At 35.9% G+C, this 17,984-nt stretch overlaps 1 protein-coding gene across 6 annotated transcripts in view; it reads right to left on the reverse strand.

The window, feature by feature from the left end:
- Positions 1 to 17,984, reverse strand: part of LOC132904846 (neuronal calcium sensor 2) — a 75,321-nt gene that overhangs the window by 19,737 nt on the left and 37,600 nt on the right. The window contains exons 1-3 of one of the 6 annotated variants that reach the window (XM_060955624.1): positions 13,224 to 13,380; positions 11,872 to 12,009; positions 11,625 to 11,719 (exon numbers count right to left, since the gene is read on the reverse strand). The exons of 1 other annotated variant lie outside the window; for it this stretch is intronic. The gene's annotated coding sequence lies outside the window, so the exon portion shown is untranslated. Of the gene's footprint in view, positions 1 to 11,624; positions 11,720 to 11,871; positions 12,010 to 12,251; positions 12,517 to 12,612; positions 12,929 to 13,181; positions 13,381 to 17,984 lie in introns of those variants that run through there. 4 more of the 6 variants (XM_060955626.1, XM_060955628.1, XM_060955627.1 and 1 more) reach the window with 4 other exon arrangements.

Consider the following 17,984-nt stretch of genomic DNA (forward strand, 5'->3'; position numbering starts at 1 on the left):
CAAACAACATTTGAACACTAAGCTTCGTGAAAAGTAGGTTGGGCGTGCCAGGCCCTTGGCATAGCTGCTACGTTCAGCAGATTTACACTGCCGTCCCATAAATCACAGAAAACTTGCGAATTTTGAGCATAAGCTTCGATAAAGTAGGTTTATATAAAATCCTCAAAACGTACAAAAAGAATGTCATTTATAGATATTTGCGGATAGCGAACTCTGACGCTATTTTTCTAAACTAATTTAAACTAATTTAAACTAATTTAATAGCTGGGTTACTTTCTTTGTAGGTGTCCTGTGGTTCATAAACGATAGTACAAATTCCTAAACTTTTATCTGTGGGGCCATTTTAAAAGTATAATGTCCAGTGAACCGTCTACTTTGTTAAGCGAAGTGAGACAAAGAATCGGAAACTGCTGACGGCAGATGAGAAAACAGTTAGGAATCTTCCAATGTGTGTGTGCTTTCACAAAGAAACACACTAAAGTGTGTGTTAAAATGGACCGAACTGAACATATGCTGTAGTCAGACGCAAGTAACACTTTACTGATAAAAACTGTTGTAACTGCGAAACTAATGATATTTCGAGCCACATTCATTAAGACCTTTTTATTTGTTGAGGCGAGTAATACATGCTCCTGAAGTTTGACTTCAGCTTCATCGATTGGAGACTAGGATTTTGTGTAATATACACATCCATTATTTTATTTTACAAGAGAACTTTCATAAATTTAGCTACACGAGTGGTATTAGCACCAGCTTTCTGAAGGTCCAGGAAGGAACAATACAAAGACACAAACCTAATTTTCTTAGGATAGAAATCATTTATGTCGAAATAACCTCTATAATTAATACGATTATAACAGACATTTAGAAACGTTAAATTCAGCGGTATCGTCCATTTTGCGGTATTTGATTCTCTATAGTTAAATTATTGAATTGTAGGATATCAGATTCATGTAAAATTCAGACAATTAGCAGCAAGGTCTTTGTTGTCGCTTTGTAAATCTCCACTGCTAACTGGAACTGCTTCAAAGAGAAAATAGGATTACCAGAAAAGTACAATAAATTCAAGCGCTACAGTTAATTTATACTTAGAGCGCTACAGAAAATCAGGTTACCAGAGGAAAGCACACGTTATAATATTCACTAGGTAAAACCTTTATTTATTATTGTTAAATCTTCTTAATCATTTTGACAAGAATATATGTAGATATGAACGGAGAAACATCCGCAGTCTAACACGTTGCTTATTACCTCGTTGCAAATACACGGTAATTGTCTCAACATTATTATTTAGCATCTGACAGGAAAGTTAGGGAACCCTGAAATTGAAAAAAGTACGAAACTTTGTGTGCAAGTAGAGTAGGTCAACCGCAACAGAAATCTTTTTTCAGGGTCATAATGCGATTTTAGGGGATAAAATTATGCCTTGAAGAAAATGCAGAAATTTCAGAAAATGTCTTTTATATATGACATTTCACCAACTACCATCGCGATTTATATTAAAATTATTTTTAACTGATAAATAGAGACACGTAAATAAAGTGGCCAAATTTTGTGAGCTTGTGTAAGGTCACGATTGATTTATGGTTGCTGGTAATTGATTTTTCAATTTGTAGATTCTCGGAACCAAGCTGTTTGGGATAAAAATGACTTGTAGCAAAGCAGTGAACGATCGTAATGCGGAAAGTCATAAATACTAAAGGATCGACAGCCCCGGTTTTCACTCTTAAAGCAATTGCCCAACCCCCGAAAGATAGATTGAGCTGGAAAGGAAATGATGCGACAGCGATCTGCATTGGCCGGCGCACGCAGACGCGCAGCAACTGCAATCAATATACATGTAGATATCTGTAGCCTTAAATCCAGATACCATCAAATCCGTTAACACGTGGATGATATTTGATATCGAAAGAAAAAGGAAAAGTATAAAAATACGAAAAGACTGAGACATTGAGCGATGACGTTAAATAACAGAGCAGTATCGTTCAAGTAGATGATGGATAACGATAACAACTTTACGATAACATTATTTGATACGAAATATTTTAATAGTGTTAGAAGATAGTGTCAGAAGAACTTCTGATAAATTAGTATTATGGGAGTCCACAAAAATCATAAAATTATGTATTAATATCAGACCTAGAATAGTCATTGATAGTCAGTACACGTATCGTCGACATTGGGTCTTGTCACATGAATTTCCTCCGCTTACAGTACAAGCAGTAGCTCCAGTGAAGCATTAGATATTATAAACAGACATATCATGGATATGTCCACCGTTGCACTAACATGGTCTATCGTGGGAAGTCACATCGGATAGCATCGAAGACATACTCTACTTTGGCCTCTGGTTTCCTAACTCAATGGATGAACAGATAACTTTCTTAACTCTCGACCTTAAACCCAGCGTAAATCCACTATGACTTTTGAGTGACATACCACAGCTGGATATTCACAGCTAAATACTTCACAGGAAGTTATGCTTCTATTTTCCGATACATTAAGCTATATAAAACGAACTTCTAAAGTATTTTATTGAAATTTCTAAAAATAAAAAAGATATCGAATTGAAGCATTCGTTACGTTTTCTTCTTTTGGTTATGTTTTTCGAAAACATTGTTTTTACCATCCTTAACCAAGTTTCACGTCCAAAAAGTTACGTTTCAAGTTAAATGTTATATTTTAGCGGGCATTTTGATAAAAATTTGTTGTGATCGATGAGTTCCAAAAGCTACTTCTGTAGCTTAAATAGTAACTTATATCTGTGTTTTGCCATCTGTCCGTGTTCTCATTATACAGGAAATTTTACAAATTATTTGTCCACGATTTTGAAGTAATTAAACAGCTTTCTGCGTGCCAGTAAAGAGAGAAACAATGTAGAAATTGGCATACTCGACAAGTTGCACGTTATTTTACATAAAAGCATATATCGCCATTCCCATTTCCTGGCTCTATTCACATGTAGATAACAAAGCTGAACGGTAATCGATAAGCTGCCGTATGGAAATAAAAAACTTCCCGCAGTTTAATAGAAATCTTCGCTTCGCGTTATGGTCAATCGAACTGCACTCAATTTGACGGTAGAAATTTATGGATCAATACCTACAAAAACAGTTTAATGCCTTCCTTGGATCTCTATATTCACCTGCTTCTATTATAAAATTTCGTTTTTTCCCAGTTTCGAATTTAATAAATAATAGTATGACGTAACCAACATTGGAAACTATACTGAAAATAGGAAATTTGTTTACTTTATTTATCTTATTCTATCTGGTTGCCAAATTTGTTTTCAATTTGATAGGATTGTTCTACTTTTAATTCTGTATATAGGACAACAGTCACAGATGGATAGATTCGAATGCTTTTATACAGACACGTGAAATTACTTTACCACCAAACTCGATTGCTTCCCTTTTAACGTGCAAAAAGTATACCTGTTCATAGGAAAAGTTTTTTAAGCGAAGCTTTCGAGATATTTCAATTTCCTCCGAATCGGAAGCACCAATTTCTCGGTAGTGTAACTCTGCAATTTCATTCTTTAATTCATCCTTGTAAAAGAAACGAATGAACAACGGACTTTGTTGATGGCAAGTTGAGAAGTTTCTACAATACGGTTGCAACGCTTCAGCAAAGTTTTAAAAAGAAAGCAGCGAAGCAGGAGCCACGTTGCATCGTGTCTGCATACTTGGCTTTTGTTATTTTTCATTCTTCGAAATAAAAAATTTGCTATTTTTGCGATGCTAAACGACCTGGAAAAGAAGAAATAAAACAAGATACAACTCGGTTGTTTTTACTCAGAAAACTCCAAGCCGAATCGTTTTATCGTATCCTTCGATCGATCGACCGCAAAACCGACTTGTTTCAACCAATTAAGAGTCATCGGGAGTCGCTATAATTTACCGGTACAGTGCATGCACACGGCCGCTCTGCAGGTTCTTCTTCAACTACGTTAAAAATAAACTCGTTAGTTTGCTATCGGAACTCTGTGTTTCATCGATAGTGGTGACGAGATCGATACAACCACGGAAAAATAGGCCGGGCGTGTTTATCGAACGTGTATTCGAATTTGATTTGACATGCGGGAAACTGTAAAATATTAATCTAAAAAAATGTTCCGATGAATTACCTATCAAATAAAAAACATCGCGATGCAGACAAGTTCACATTAAGTTATATGATAAGTTTGTTTCAATTCCTTTCAGAGCGATAAGGATCGTTATTTTTATACCAGATCTACTTAGTTAACAATTAATTAATTTGCTATCTCTTAATAATTGTCAATGGCATTCTTTTTTAATATTTCTGTGAACTTCGTGGAGTACCTATCCCTCAGAACCATATCAAAAAATGAATGCAATTCTATTACCAATTTAAATTTAAAAGCCTTCCTTGTGAAAAACGAACGACCTTATTATACAAGTTAATGCATCTCTCGTTATATTTATTATATAGGATTATACAGTGCACTCAAAAAGTCCTCAGGCTGCTGCCATATAGAGAAAAATGTTTAGAGTATATACTATATACACTATTATTTAATTTCGCGTCCTCAAAACGAGTTCTTTCCATGGCTACATTCATACCTAAGTTCGAAAAAGAGGAAAACGATGGTCCGTGGCAGTAATCGATTTGCGAACCAAAAATGAAGAGACAACCATCGAGATGTAAGACGAGGTATTATCGTGTAACAAAACTCGTCGTATTGGTGCATACAGTGGTACAAACTAACGATTGTAAATGGTATTTCAGAAGAAGAATTTTTCAGATACGTTCAACTGCACAAATGTGCGAACGTTGCCAACAGTGTATAGAAAGAAACGGGGGCTATATTACGCGTTATATAATAATAGATCGAGGCATAAATAGCGGGATTCGTTAGTCATTGTTCTATTAAATTTTCGCGGTGAGAAACTGTGAAAGTGAGAAAAAAGAAAAGAGAAAGAGTGATGAGCGAATAAGGAAATGAAGCGAGTCACAAGCAATTGCAAGAGGGAGAGCACCACCTCCTCTCATTGCAATATAGCATCTATGTGCATTAAGATTCTCGGTATAGAACACTAAAGTTTCCCTTTGTGAGGATATAATACGTACTTTAATGAAAGTATCGTGATATACCGTTTTAATTATCACTTGTTTATGTAAGAGCACTTGGCTTTGTACTGCCCTGTCAGATGATCCAGAAAGTTGCTGCGATTTCTTTCGTGCGACTACACTCTTATTTTCTAATTCAAAATGAGGATAAAATATTGTAATATTTTTACGTTTTGAAAATTAACGAAAGTAGATTTCATAGTCTGGTTAATACTGTTTTTTTATAGTCATTATCCATGTTTGGATTGTAAAAATATTGAAAATTGGAAACTGAAGATATATTTTCTGGACGATAACTATTATGTGACGAGATATCTTCTAAAATTGGAAATGTAATCTGCCGTTCGTAAGACGTAATAGCAACTTCCGACGCTTCGTTTTCGTTGGTCCAAGTGGGATTTAAAGTTGGTAACAAGACTAGTTCTCGCAAACTATAAGAATTTACTGAGCACAATTTTTTCCGATAAAAGATCCCGGAGCTCGTTCTGGAAAATCCTCGAGCTCCGAAACGGTTGTTTCAAATCTTACAAAATCACCATGTTGACGTGTCCTGGATCCTTTTGTGGATACACACTCCCTGTAGATTGCTTATCCGCAAGCCTCCGACCCTTTCACGGTTTTGATGAGTATGTCAACACGTCCGCGATACCGCATTTTCTTTCTTGTGTACTTGTACAAATGCGAACGCAACCATTTTCGTCACTGGCTATGCTCTTTACTTTATATAATACAGGCTGGAACTCAGATTCCGTGTGGAATTCTATCTAGTGCTCAAAAATACACGGCTAGGTAATAATTTGCCCTAATTAGCCCTAATTTCAAGGAACATTGGTAGCTTCTTGTAATACTTTTCTATGTACAATACAAATTTAAATATTTATTCGAATATATAAAATGTTTTTAATTTTTCCAATGTAGTACATGAGAAACTCTAAGCTATAGTAATATAAATTTCATCGGCACAATTAAGGATATTAATTGTGATAATTATAAATTTGTCTTACAAGTGTTAAAAGATATCATTACTTGATCGATATAATTTTTGAGAAAGCAGTAAACGGTGACAGTTTGATTATCAATTTGGTCATTTCATTTGCTATCATATAACATTTACAAGAACATATTTGGTATCACCGTTTATAATATTCATAGTATTGTTTATAGTCTTCATTCACTAGGGTCGTCAACTCAACATTCATGAATTTCCTCGGAATCGGATGGCTCCTCCTCAAATGCTTCTCCTGGGATTTTCCCTTCCTCTTGTCCCTTTTTCGTTATATAACCCCCGTTCTACCCTCGAGTGTCTCGTAAAAAGTATAAAAATCCCACGAAGTCATATCTGCCAATATTACTTCGAGCTGTCAATTTTCACCAAGTTTTCAGTATACATATTGTCTCAATAAGTTTCCGACCAAAATGTTGCATTAAGCTAACTAAAGTTTTTGAAACGTGAAATGTTATAGTTTACTTACGAAGCACACAAGACAGTTAAATTGTTCTAGTATAAAATAAATAAAAAAAAATAATCAAAAATTTGTCACATATTTTATGTCTGTATTATAACACTGTATATTTCAGAAACTTCAATATTTTTGATTAGCTACGTAATAAAATGAACTGTAAAGTGCAGACTAACCCCATTGTTAAAATAGTTCCTTGTAATGTTATACGTTTATTTAGATTTTTCATTTACGACTGAATACAGGTAGTATATACGGTATAGCAACTACACATTTAACCAGCTGGTTAAAAATAACTCAAAACTTTGCTTGTAGAAACATTTGTTTGATAGCTTCAATCGCTTTCTCTTTCAGACAGTATTTCATTCACTGTACATACGCAAGTTCTAGATTTATGAATCTGATGTTTGCAGAAAGACACAGCTTTTAGTTGTTTCAATTCCTTCTACCTGCTTTCAAAAAATAAGATACGAACAATTGCTGCATTAAATACAATTAAACTAACAGAGAATAAATCAATCAATTAAAAAATCAATAAAAAGTCCTAAATTATATCACATTAAATCTGGTTAAAATTTCAGAGGTTTATCAAAAGTGCTTTGTCAATGGAACGATATTTCTATCTGAATTTCTGGCGATTTTGTTTGTTATGCACTTTATGACGTTCGCGCAATTATTAACGAAAATTGGATACACGCACTAGCTTTCTAGGAAAGTGCAATTACGAATCTCGTTACGAGCTGCATATGCTTTTTTTTTCTAAACACCTGACAAGCCGTGATGCGGAAAAACATCAAGTGACTGCAAGTGCGAGCAGAGATTTAACACGCAAACGCCTCGGTAAGTAATCATAGAAGCCCATAAAATTGTCAAAGAAGTACAAATCTATGTGTAATACATAAATTACCTCGCGCTCAGTGTGTTTCGCAGTACGTAACAATTTCATGTCTCCTAACTCAAAATAGTCGAGTCTCATTTCTATTTATTTCGAATAATTGCTATAGCACGGTTGTTTATGCAAACGTACATTTTTAGAAATTAACGAAATGAAAATTACGCAGAGAACTCTGTTTAGTACAATGTTCGTTGTCGTGTACGTGTGACTTGCGACATTAAACGTCGATTTAAGAAAGATACTAGAAAAGTAAAGATAATCGCTGATAATTTTCTTTTAGAAAACAAACAGAATTCTAGTATCAGAGAGTTAACAGAATTGAAAACGTGTAGTAGATTTCTCTATCAGCGAAACCTTTAACGTCATACAGTCTCTATCATTTGTAATATATAAATCGTTTGTTAACGAGAAAAAAAAAGGGATGTTCACACGCTTTCCATATGCTCGTATTATATTCTTTTTGCGCGCACGTATAATACTTTTTAACCGCACAATTGACATAATGGCCAATTTGGAGTCAAAATGGAGAAACCTCTTCGGTATATGCACCGAGCTCGTAGATAGATCCTTGTTGCAAGTAGTATAGCGGTGCTGTTTGCAGACAGTGACGCGGTTTTGCCAGCGTGTTCCGCGGTCGCATATTTTTCACGTCACGTTTAACCCTTTCAGCGGTATAGCCGTACATGCACAGCTTGAACATATGCAGGTCAAATAGAATGATTAATTTCGCCATTTATTTGTGATCTTGTTTCTGTTGATAGATAATAAATATGAAGAAGGTAACAGATATTGAGCCCTTTAATAAAGAAAATTTAATTGTTCGATACTTGATATTTCTGCAAGAATAAGAATATTTCTGCAGGAATCACTCTTTACCGAATCGAAAAAAGTATGTGAATGAATCCGCGAATGCGCAGCTTTTCAGAAAGTATGAAAGGACTGGGATTGAGAAGGAAATCGAGTGAAAAAGACAGATAAGAAAGAATTTCAATGTTTCATTTTCTTGGGAAAAGGAAGGAACTTTAGAGTTTAAATATGAGAAAATGTTTTTCACATGGGAAATAAAAGTACATAAAAACAAAAACAATATTACAACATATAAACAGTTCCAGTTTTCTTCCGTCAAACGAGGCTTGTTTATTCTATGAGCAAAGATAAGAAGAAAAAAATGTAAACATGGGATCATAAAATATAAGAATTGAACTCGTGATCGTGAGTTTCTTGTTGATTCGAAAATAACTGTTTCTCCCAAAATTTTGAACTGAATGAAATTTAATGAACTGAATAATTTCGTATAACACACGATTCGTTGAATACTGGTTGTAATGGATAAGTAGAGCTGCTTTTCAAGAAAGGCAACCGAGATTTCCATAACATTCTTAGAAGGTCTGGAAATGTCAAGAAAGGACGAGAAATGTCGATGAATGGGTGGCCGTTAGTTCAACATCGGCGCACAATGTTCAGCTTTTGATCGCGTATAGGTGTTATCCTCCCTTATATTCGACCTATTTTTGTGAAGGCGACTTATGATTTGATTTTGAGAACATCGACTAACTTTAGAACGCACGCTACTTCATGGTAATATAAAAAGATTTTTCGTCAGAGTAAACGTTTTTCCTGAACAAAAATATACATTCTGTACTTGCTATCAATCACAATCTAAATACCAAAAAATCCACTTTGTTAAAACAGGTTTATGTCTTAAGATTATTTTGCATAGCGTAGCAACGTTCCTTTCACCAATTTTCTATTAGAATGTACTCGTATATAGATTATTATATATTTAAACGAAACATTGTATGTATACCTAAAGACACAAATTTCTAGATAAAAGATGATTTGACTACATTTAACATGTATATTTCATTAACTTTAAGATACCAGACCGATGAAAATGAAGCATTGCAGATTTTCTGTCTTTTACAATTATCAAAAGTATTCTGTTTGTGAAATAATTGACATTTATTAATAAATTCTTAACACAATTACGCAAACTTTTAGCGAATCGATCATTAATTGATTCTTTTAGGCCGCTTAATTTAATCTGTAGTTATTCTATAAAAGTAATGTTTTAATTGAAGTCATTTGCTTGTTTCACCAACGAGCACAAGTTGACGTTATTCAACGTTAATAGACGCTATGGAAGCGGGACGTTAAAGGTGATCTAGAACACGAGCGACAGAAACGATGTCGATGGCATTTATACATATTCAAGTATACCGTCTTCGGCATACGTTGTGCTTGATACAAACAAAGAAGGCGTAAAACTGGTCATGCCATTCCAATCCGGTCGGTATTACATAATTGCTAGATTTCTTTCTGTGCCAGCCTCAATGATAATCTTTATACTATACAAGAAATATCACGAAGTGTTCTTTTTCGTAACAATTTTATTTTTGGATCGAACGAGGCGTTGTTTGATTTGAAAAATATTAAAAACATGACATTTTTATCTATATCAGAAATTTCACCTGACAAAGTTGTTAGGTGGACGGACATATTAAACAAACATTTTTGACGCAATTACTTTGGGAAATCGTTTCCATAATCTAAGTTGGTTCGATAACGTACGTGTCCGATTACTTTTCTCAAGGCAGCAGAAATCGGGAGGGATTTGCTCTTGCGGAGAGTTCTTGTTCGGCGAGCAATTCGATTTCGATCAGATATTAAACCATATTAAACGGTGTTCACGAGTCGGGATTACTTTGCCATCGAACTGACGAAATGTTCGATATAATGCTGCTGAGGATGATATTATCGTCTTATTGCTTCTACCACATTACCCAAGTTTAAATAGTTCGAGCAGAGCAGGCGCGTCGTCCCGTGGTTTTCTCGCAAGGCAATTAAACGATTCATAATAATTCTTATATGTATGCTACCTTTTCGCCGACACAAACAACCCTACCACAGAGCCACTCGAGTCATTATCCTAATTTTAATATCTTTTCATCGTGAATCTGAACATATTCTTTCGTTTATATATATATATCTCATTACATAAACAAGCTTGGTTATTCTGCGTAAAGTTCAAGATGAACTCTAAAATGTTGAAATTTAGCTGACTCTAATAATACTTTCTTATTCTAACGTAATCGTTTTATTTTTCAAGTTTATGACCGAATTTTAAACTTTCATCGTAAATCTGTACGAAACAATCAGAAACACCATCAAAGTCACTTATATTTCCCTCTGTTTTTGTAAGCAACTCTGAACGACGGTAATTTCAGAGGTACTCAGTTCCTGACTGCGGAGCCGGGATGAATTATTCAAGATCGATTTGTGACAGATAGTCATCTGTATCGAAAGTTCATAGCATAGGAACTGATTGGAATGTCAAGGATAAGCGCTGTATGTTGTACCGGAGATTGAACTGAACAGAAGAAATATTTTTAAATCGCTTTGCACTTAAGTATAATTCGTTTTTGATATATTTTGTTTAATGGTTATATATAATATATATATAAACAGAAATTTCAACCAAAGTATCTCTCTCGTGGTATCTGACAACAGTTCCAAGAATTCGGTTATATTACAATAATCAAACTAACAACGCCTCCACTTTCTTCAAAGCAATATATCGATCTATCTAGAACTGCAACGGCTTTGCGAGCAAATATACACTTTAGACTCGTTGCCACCCTCTTGTAGGTAAAAGGGTATTATTATGCATAATCATGGAACAATCTGCATAGAAAAAAAAGATTGTTTAAAAAGGCATACTTCGTAGAGAAATACTCAAACAAGCTACGATACATATGCGTGACGATAAAACATTCATAATACGAATGCATCTCTTGTACGATAACATCAGTTTTTATCGTTAGATACGAGAATGGATGACAATTTCTATCTAACACGTTTCATTACAGAAATGTTTAACGAGGTTATAAATAAATATAGAAACATAGATACGCGATAATATAAAATGCATATGTGTATTATATCAATACTGTTTTCCTTATGTACGATTAATTAATGTAAAATTTATACTTTTATGAAAATAATTAAAAATCTTTCCTGGATAACCAATAGTGGTTAGGCGAAGCAACCAAAGTAACAATGGAATGAATACGCAATTACTTTCGTTTCACTCGATGACATTTCATACGTTCAAGCGGTAGGTTCGTCTTGTGGTCTGTTGCTTTGCAAGCCGTTGGAAATAATTTGAATCATCTTACCGGCTACGATCTACGTAGGCAGTTTTACGACGCACGAGACCTTGTTGCTGTTTCGTGGCAATTCCAGACTTCTCTCCTTACTGATAGTTCAGACCCTTGTGGAGATAACACGATAAAATGGTAAAGCGCGTACGTAAATACACGAACATAAGCACGCGAATTGAAACTGTGGCCAATGAGTAGTGCAATAACGAATCTGACGAACCGATGAGAGTAGCTTTTTTCTGCAGTTTTCAAAGACACCCACCTTTTTTTTCACAACACACGACCGAATTCTAGTTTCTACGACACTTGGTCTCCACTCTTCTCGCCTATCCCCTCCGCTATCCTCTATGTACACGCATAATTTACCGACGACTCGGCTAACGTGAAACACTCACGCATCCTGTGAACGATCAATTAAAAAAAGGCAATTATATTATTTCGGTAATTCGAATGGTATTTATGGCAATGTGCGACGACATCGAGGGCAGACGGAATAAGGAGAAACAGAGCACGGGAGGGTTATGCATCGTCGATAAGCCGCGGGCAGGCAATCTTTTCTTTTCGATCTAACGTTCCGACGATCAGGACTCCCGTACAAAAGAAAGGAAGAAAATAAGAAAAGATAAGAAGATTCAAATTTACCGAGAGTCGTTCCGATTTTCGTTAGATACTACGACAGTCCGAATTATTCTACATTCTGAATTCTTCGAAGCTGAAATTGTTCGCAGAAGTGCTAGGAGTACACTCGAGGTTTCCTTTATCTCTGCTCCTTCGTCTTTTCTTCCCTTCTTTTCACCAGGGACCAGCCCTGTTCGTTCACTTTTTCGCCATTTCAAGAACAATTACACAAGTCTCAAAGGCAATTAGCCTGGCACTCGAACGTCAACGGGAACCATACCACTATCGCGCCCTACCCCAAACCTAAACCGTAGTACTCCGCGGCTTAGACGCCACCTCTCCCCTACCCTCACCCCCTCTCTCTTTATCTCTCCCCTTTTCTCACTCTATTCCCTTTGTATTCGTCTGTGAAGGTACGTTAACGACAACAACATCGGCGTCGATTGTTCCGACGAACGTCCTGACGCGCCTCATTTTTCTGTCCCCGTGAACGAGCGTGCGTACTCGCTCCTCTAGGTGACGATCATCGTCGAGGACACACAACGAACACTCTCGCTTCCTGTCTGTATCGTTGTCCTTTCTTCCGACTCATCGACATTGTACGCTCATACGTACAGAAATCGATCGCGTTTACAGCGATCGAACCATAATTCCTGATTTTACGTGTCGTTACAGCCAGAGAAAGAGACAGACAGACAAAGAGAGAGAGAGAGAGAGAGAGAGAGAGAGAGAGAGAGAGAGAGAGAGAGAGAGAGTAGGAAGGAAAAGTGATTGATAATAATAAAAAAAAGTTGGAATTACAGGGAGAAGTAATCGTAGACGAGTGAATAGAAAAGCATAAAGGAAGAAAGGTAAACGAAAGAGACGGATGGATAAAGCGAAAGGTAAAGTAGAGGAGAGAGGAGAAAGAGTAGAGAGAAGAAAGTACGAAGGGGAAAGAACAAATAGACGCACAGAAACGATTTGAAAGGAAATCTCTATGGTTCTATACGCAACTCTATCGAACGCGTGTCTTTGGTAGCACGTACGAATGCGGCGGAGCTACTAGCTAGCGCGAGGTAAAAGAGACGAAGCGAGGTTCTCCCTGAAGCTGATCCTGCGTGCTAAACGAGCCGCCTCCGCTGCCACCCGACCCCCACCTTTTCCTTGTCAGTTCCCCACCAACCCCCAGTCCCAACTTCGCGCATCCCACCCACAGCATAACGGCGGCCTCCACCACCGTCACGACCCACCGCTATTCTAACCTCTACCGCATCCACCACCGACGGCGCTGCTCGCTACGTTACCGTTTTCTTCCTTCGTTACCTTCTTTTCCTTCTTCTCTTTCTTTCTATATATTCCTCTTTCCTGTTACGTGCTCATCGCCGTTTACATCGTTACGTATACAGTTTTATTTTAAATTCTCATACACTGATTTCTTGGCGGGAGAATAGTCACAGAAAAAAACAATGTACTGTTCGTGGAACCGTTCACCAACTGCACGTAGCCAAAGAACGACAAATGTGTAGTATCCGTAGTTTCGCGTTTTATATTTTTCACTTCTATGCTTTTCATGGATACGACGAGTTCATCTTTTAATGTATACGGTATATAGACGTTCAATTTTTAACGCATACAGTGTATTGACATTTAGGAGTGCGTTTTTCCATTTCCATGAATAGATAAAGCTAGCGACGTTTATTTTATCCTGGAAAATTGCTCTTTCTTCGTGTACACTGATAATATTTATACTAGTCATCCACGTGTATAATTATTCATAACTCCTTCCTGTTACATCTTTATATCTGCTTGCAGTTACTAATTTTTATTACTTGAAAATTACTAAATTATCAAATTTCTTTTACAAATAATACAATATTAATTGCGTAAAACAAGCAATTGACAAAGCATTTATTCGCTCAGAATTAAATATAAAATCTCATAATCAATGATACAATTAAAACGCAGATATTTTTATGTGAATACGCTTTCGAGTAGATTTCGAAATATTACACATTCTCCTTTCACTCTTTGCTAAAGATCGAAGAATCCGCAAATTCTTGGAATCAATGTACCTTTGTGCATGAGAATTTAACGTAGCAATAAATCTTTATTGAATGAGTACCGATTAAAGCGAGTCAGCTTTGAGCTGGTAGACCGCTTGTTCGAATGCTGTGAATCTAAAACGATAAAATGGTACTAATATCGATTAACGACTCGTTAGTGAAAACTGTAGGTAACGTCAATACGAGGTACGAGTAATCAGGTCATGGATACTGAAATCGACTGGGACAGAGTCGCTATTGTTTCTCACTCTTTATATTCTCTGAAAGAAGGGAAGAAAATTGTGCGTTTTGTTTATAACATGTATGCGTGATTTTGGCTTTGAGAGCAACCACAAGAAGTATACGCATCCGTTGTTCGTTCTGCAAATTGAAGCATTGAAAAACGAACAAAGACCGTGCTCGTTGCGTTAATGATAAATTCGTACCGTCATTTCTCTACTTCTAAACCAATAAATTTTCTTTGCTAACATAAAACTTTTATAGCTCTGCTATCATTGAACATCTTTGAGTTTTTATAAGATTCTCATATATGAGATGTCGTAGTAAACACGATGAAATCGATAAGATCATGATTTCACGTGAAGATATGGGATAAAGTTTTGTATATGACACGCTTTTCTTTCTTTCCTTTCTTTTCTTTTTTTTTTGTTTGCAAAATTGGGGGTGCAAATTTGTTGAGATTTTCCAAAATGATTTAAATCTGTAAGAAAATATCGGCCAGGTTAGATGAATGTTCTAGTAACATGGAAACTTTAATGCAAAATCGCATATATAAAGTGTGCCAAGTATTCTAAATTTTTTAGCTAGGTGCTTAGCTGTCTGTTGTAGTTGATCTTCTTCTCATTGCGATTATTGGTACTTAACGTATCTTTCAATACCTTTACTGTCAAAAATTGCGATGAAATAGCCGCTGCAGCTATTATCGTGAAAGCCAAAGCTATTTGACCGCTGTGCTGCCCAGCGTACATTCTGCTTTCGGCGAAAAATGGAGTAGAATAAAATTTTCCACATGATTTAAAATACATTATTTCTTTTAGGAGCGAGGCATTAGCAGTTACAAAATTCAATGTATTCTTAACGAAATTATTCTTTATTAATTTACTTTTCTTCTTCTTTTATCAATTTATTGTAATCTTCGATTAAATTGACTACTTCCTTTGCCGTGACATTACATTTAATTTAGTTTCGACCAAGTATCTCTTGATAATAATATAGAAATTCTATTTTTCTCTACAACTCTGCGCTCAAGTCCATTAATCTCTGATACCGGAACATCACAACAATTAACACACAGCTTTCCCAGCATCCTCTGTGTCAAATTAATGATCGAACTGGAAGATAAGCGAGTATAATGTTAAATAATTACCTGCAAGGATCCATTTCTGCGAGAAACCTTATTGTTATTAAGAGTAATAAGAATAAGTTACAGTTAAATATGTTCAAATGAATTGGCAAGTTGCTAATTTAAAATCAACTAACTTTGACGTTAAGAACCACGAGAAAGCGATGATTATTAACTGATTGGAGAAATTTCTGAAGAAATTTTCTGGATAACTGTGCTGTAGAAATGTACAGTAAAACGCGAAAGAGAAGAACAAGATGCTGAATTTCGAACAAGTTGGTTGTAATTGAGGTAAGCAATGCTCCATTGTACAGAAAATTAAGATGAGAACTTCATAGTTCCGTGTGAGATAGAACTTTCCGAATCAAGTGTCTATAATACGTACAATCCGATAAAAAATTTTAAAACGATTTCTATATTTGTTTCAAAACTATCAGGAGTTAAAAAAGCATTTAACTTGATGTGACAAAGAATGTGCGGTTGTCACCAGCAGCTTCTCTTAAATGAGAAACCTTTGTAAGTGTCTGTCGTCGATAACTAACGTTCCCCTACGGTTTATGTTAACTGATTTTCCAATTTACGATCATATTGGTCGTTGTGACCAGTGCTCAAAATAAAATCAATCGCGACCATTAGTGGTTACGATGATTGGTTACGTCTGCGGTCTACCTAGGGATCGCAAGTAGTTCAATGATGCATTGTCTTAAGGTTGTCCGCAGACTTGGTTACTCGTGACCATCAGTGGTTCTGACTAGTGGCCACAATTACCGATGACTACCGGTTGCTTGTCTCGGCCAATGATCGTAACGATTAATTCGATAAAACTGATTTCTAACAGTGCTTATAAGGAGAACTTTCAAAACCGGGAAGAAACGCGACATAGCCGCTGAAGGGAATTATTCGATGTAACATTGCATTTTTTAAATATCTATGTAATAGCTTATAATTATAGTATTAGTTTATTTAAATAAAAATCGCTCTACTTGTAGTCTTTTAGATAAATATGGATCTGCACCTGTCGGTCATCCGGAAGAGTCAGGTATGTTGAAAGCGATCAAACACCGAATCGAATTCTTCATCTCGCGTATCTGAATCTTTCGTAATCCAGAACGTTCGTACGAAGAATTTCGCTTGGTTTTTCACTTAATATTTTTCAACTCGATACAAATAATCTCGTACTTTCGTAGCGAATTCGTACGTTTCCAATTTACATAATTATTAGCTAAATTCTATTTACAGGAAAATCGATACAACAATTAAACTCCTTTTTAAATATTTATTTATAGTGACCTTAATATCAACGTATGTTTCTTATTTATGGAACTGCTATTCCATTATCGTCAATCTTAATATCGGACACAGGTCGATAAAACGAATTTTTGCAATGTTTTCGTTTATTCCTTGAAATACTGGAGATATTTGAACTGAACTGAGTTAATGTAACAATCTGTACGTGTATGAGGTTCAAATGTTTGTCGATAAATTCAACAAGAATTTCGAGAAGTGCCACAGTTCAAGTGAAATTCTTTGCATTGATGAATTACCAATAAATTCCATCGCAGTGGGGTCGTAGACACACATTCAGACAGTGTGTGAAATACAAGAATATATATATAATATTATAGCTACAACACTATGATTCTGCACAAACGATAAAACATTCTACAGCAAAAAAGAACGCGTAATTGCAGTTTCTATATTTAAAAAATGAATAGAAAATTCCTGAATTCCACTGCCAAGAATTCTCGGCTCTCAATATATTCACCATTGAGAAACTCGCTTTTAAAATTGTGCGTAATCAATAACAACCTGACATTATCGATCGTCTTCATTATTTTAAGCTTCTGTAGCAGCCTGTGTTGTATAAACGTGTATGTTAATTGCAGACGTTAAGTGTTGAACATAGCAAGTTTTAGGCACAGATGAATCTCGTGACGTCAGGAAAAATGCATATCGAGTGGCGTACAATCCAGTTATTTTCGTGTTTATCGTAGTGAAACGCGAGTTTAGGTCGCGTGTCGTACGAAATCGTACAATATACCTATGTATATCGACTTGCAAGGAAGGTGAAAGCCTTGACGCGCTCGTCGTAAGAAGAAATTAAGATCGGCAATTTGGATAATGCCTGCAGCGACCCTCGGCATTTCAAAGGGCAACTACAATCCCTTCGCGTGTCACACGGTCACCAATATCATCAAACTTTTACCGTTAACTAGCTGCTACGCGTACAAGTGCCGGATATCAATTAAAGAAGATCATTGTTGTCAACTCGTTCTTATTTTATGAATTTTCACAATGAGTCTTTTCCCCCGAATTCGATGTTTTATTGAACGCTATTTCAAGCCGAAATTGCTTGATCGATTAATCACA

This window comes from Bombus pascuorum, chromosome 3 (genome assembly GCF_905332965.1).
Source record: "Bombus pascuorum chromosome 3, iyBomPasc1.1, whole genome shotgun sequence".
NCBI classification, from domain to species: Eukaryota; Metazoa; Arthropoda; class Insecta; order Hymenoptera; family Apidae; genus Bombus; species Bombus pascuorum.